The 3,697-nt window shown below is 31.9% G+C and overlaps 1 long non-coding RNA gene across 1 annotated transcript; it reads left to right on the forward strand.

The window, feature by feature from the left end:
- The first annotated feature begins 899 nt into the window (after positions 1-899).
- LOC145797139 (uncharacterized) lies at positions 900-2,843 on the forward strand. The gene is made up of 2 exons (XR_014338279.1): positions 900-1,213; positions 2,481-2,843. It is a non-coding gene; the product is annotated as an uncharacterized LOC145797139 (long non-coding RNA).
- Positions 2,844-3,697: the final 854 nt, after the last annotated feature.

Below are 3,697 nucleotides of genomic sequence, written 5' to 3' on the forward strand. Positions count from 1 at the left end.
TGTATAGTTGGATGGAGGAGAAAATTGATTTTGATTTGTTTGATTTGTTAGATTTTTAGATGATATCATTGGTTAGGAATTGGTAGTTTCCTTTGCAGTTTTGTATTCTTTGCATCATCTTAATGCTTCATCAATAAAGTTAATTTATTTATCAAAAAAAAATTATGGTGAGTTAAGTTTTGACAAGACAAAAACATAAAAAAAAATGAGTCATAATTTCCATAGGAATGATTTGCTACATGAAAATAAATAAATAATTATTGGATACCTAATAGTTAAAAGAAAATTATTCTAGAAGTATCTTAAATTTTTAAATGTAATATATGTAAGTCTACTCCTCTCGTACCACATTTTAAAGCATGTGGCATACCACGTTCCCATTCCCGTTCTATATACCAGAACGATTCATGTTTTAGGTAACATAGCTCAACAAAAAAAGGCAATTGAGAGATTTGACATTTCTCAAACTCTTAGTAGTAGGAATCATTCAACTTGCTCACGATTCTTCTTCAAAAGCGTGATTCTGCACTTCTAACTCAGATTTGTAGAAGAATCGCGAGTTTGATACGAGAGAAGCGCAATTCTGAGCTATGTTTTGCCCTAAATACAGAATAAATGAAATTTAATTTGAACACTGCATTCTCTATCATTCAATTTTAATTTGAACACAGAACTGTTTTGTTCAGCTGAAATTTAATTCAAATTATCGGACCAGAATATATAAGGGTAAAATTTCTTTTGTAGTTAGTTGTTATGTTGATGGTGAATAATTTTCACCTAAAGCGCTATTATAGGATTGTCAGTATTTTTGAACATTGAAAATTGATATTCATCTTGGCAATTCTAGTTGATTAGCTCCTCACTTAACACTGTTGGCTTGTTCTTCCTAATAAGTTAATATACAACTTTATGATATTCTACTTTAGAAAGTCAAATTGGCTCTTTTAGCTTTGATTCATATACTTCTAGTGTGCATTATGCCAAAGTCATATAATTCCATGTGAGTCCATTTTCAATTTTTTTTTTTTTTTTTGGTTTTGCAATTCTTAGATACCAAAAGCTACAAGAGGGTGAATTTGGTGAAGAGAAGGTGGCAAGGTCATTGACAACCAATCCAGCTGCAAAATATGTTATTATTGAGGTGATGGATGATCAAGATGATGGCCCATGGGAGCTTGGTAATCATATAGTTGAATCTGATAAATAAACTTCGGTAGGCCTGTCAAGCCATATCCTCTTTAAAAGAATGTGATGGTGCATTAGTTGAGCCTTACTCTTTTCTAATCTATTGGTTACTGTAACATGTTTGAGATCGCAAGACTTTTGTGTGCTTTAGGTGCACGGAGTCTTCATTCTTTTCATTTGATAGAAGCTTCAAATTATGAAGAATGCACAGACTCAGTTTCATTTCCACTTTCTACTTCTTATGTACCTGTCTGATTTCGACATACAAAGTAGAGAATGCATCTGTGTTGTCTTAATTTGGTCTTCTCATATACTTTTATATTGTTTCTTTTTTTACTTGTTTGCACTGTGTCTAAAATAACTAGAGATTGGTAGGTGGAACATATTCTGCTCCAAGGATGGTTAAATATACCCACTATAGCACCAGATTGGTGAGCCTCAAACAGCCAAGACTGAGACTCGAACAATTGGGGTCATCTTTCACAGTAGGTCGAAGACTAAGATCCAATTCACATTTTAGCATATTATAGCCATTTTAAAGGGACTAATGTCCAAACAGTCTTGGCCAAACTCCCTTACAATAGAAGACTAACGACTCAAACTGTAATTCATTTGAAGCCTAACCACCTACCTACACTAGGAAAAGCTACCTTCAGTCAAAACAGTATGGCTCATTATGATTTAACGAGTGACAAAGTGGGGCAATCATCGCCAGTGTAAGAAATTGTCTTTTTCTGGAATTGGGAATGTCAGGGGTTCTTTTGAGCCTCAACAGTCAAGAGTTTGGATTTTGTTATTCCTCTTTCTATTTTTGTAAAGAAGGGTGAATAAGAAAGAAAAAATATGACGATTTAAAAAATATATTTGTATCTGAAACAAAAGAAAAAAGAATAAGAATGGAACAAAGAATAGTTTAAAGGAAGGTATTTAAAGTAGAAATTCTTGTCAGAGTGTACATTGAAAAAGTGGATAGCTAAAATAGAAAGTGAGATTTTTGATAACTATTTTGACTAGCATTGCTGGAGTTTCTCAGCATTAGGCATCTAAGGAGATATCCTCACTCCTTTTCAGAGGCTTTAACTGAACCTCAGTCACTCTAATGCTTGGGGACAGATCAAGAGATGCTTTGGACATGGCAATACCCTCTCTTCTCTGAAGCCTTAATAATATTTGATACATATATTGATTTTATTTGTTTTCTGTGGCTTTTCTATGCTCTTTCTCCTAGGCAAGGTTTTTAATGTTTACTTCATTGGTTGTGTGACATTTAGTGATATGTTGTTTTCACTATATAGGACCATACAGACAAAATGTTATCCGGAGGGGGCCGATAATTGTCAGGTTGGCTCAGTGGAGAAGCTTGTAAGATTGCACCGGCATATTGATATCTTCATTCTTCAACCTTTTTATGTTCTGTTTCTGCGGTTCTTCTATCAGATTGGTGGTGGAGGAAAGGAAGTTGTAGATTTAGAGTGTCGAGACAACTTTTATTCAACCATCTGTCCACAGTTAGCTGGTCGAGCCCATTCATTATGGGATAGTTTACTTTATATGCTGTTGATTGTACATTTTATTTTACATTGAGATGCGAAATGCACACTATGATGTTGAGAACTTTTAGATATAGGAATACCTTAAGTGCACTTTTTTTTCCTTTTCCTTTTGTCCTAAATGTTGTTTTGGATCTTGGATTTGAGGGATTTGTGGAGGTTTCTATGTATTTTGCTCATGATATTCTATTGATAAAATTGAAGTAGGGTTAAATGCTATACTCGAAGGCTAGAATTTTTGAATGAGATGTTTTAATTATACAACAAGTAAAAGGTATTTTAATATATGGAATTTTCGAATGAGATGTTTGATATATGGAATGTAAAAGATATTTTTACGAAAGGAAAAAGATAGGAAAGAAAAATTAAAAAATAAATAAAACTGTTTACTTTGTTTGGTTAGATTAATTGAATTTTAAAATGCATATAAATTTTAGTTGTTTATATAACTAGTTAATAGCTGAACTTATAAATAACAGCAAAGAACATAATAGATTGACTTCGGGGTTAATTATACTAGAGTCAATGTTTTTACATTTTTACTTTAACAGAGGACAACTGAATTCCAATTTAAACCTGGAATAAAATCAAGCATTAGTATTAGTCTTTAGAGTAATGAATAATATCTCCTATAAAATGTTATGGTAGCGTTTGCAAAATTCCGTTTTCAGTAGATGAGAGAATAATGTTTGTTTGTTTCTTAATTAGGTTAATTATATTAAAATTCTTTAGCGAATGCCATTTTATCTTTCTCATTTATAATAAACTTGTATATTTTGACACTTTCAATTATAAAAATGTATTATTTTCTCTCCAAATTTCCTCCAAACCACTTCGAAAAAGAAGGTATTTGTACGATTTTTATAATTGAGTTGGTCAATAAGAATTTATAAATAAATAAAGTAAAGTGATATTAGTTGAGGGTATTTTAATGTAATTAATCCGAATATGCAAGAAAAACT

The sequence above is a fragment of the Camellia sinensis genome, chromosome 8 (assembly GCF_055761805.1).
Source record: "Camellia sinensis isolate YWXY chromosome 8, ASM5576180v1, whole genome shotgun sequence".
Classification (NCBI taxonomy): domain Eukaryota; kingdom Viridiplantae; phylum Streptophyta; class Magnoliopsida; order Ericales; family Theaceae; genus Camellia; species Camellia sinensis.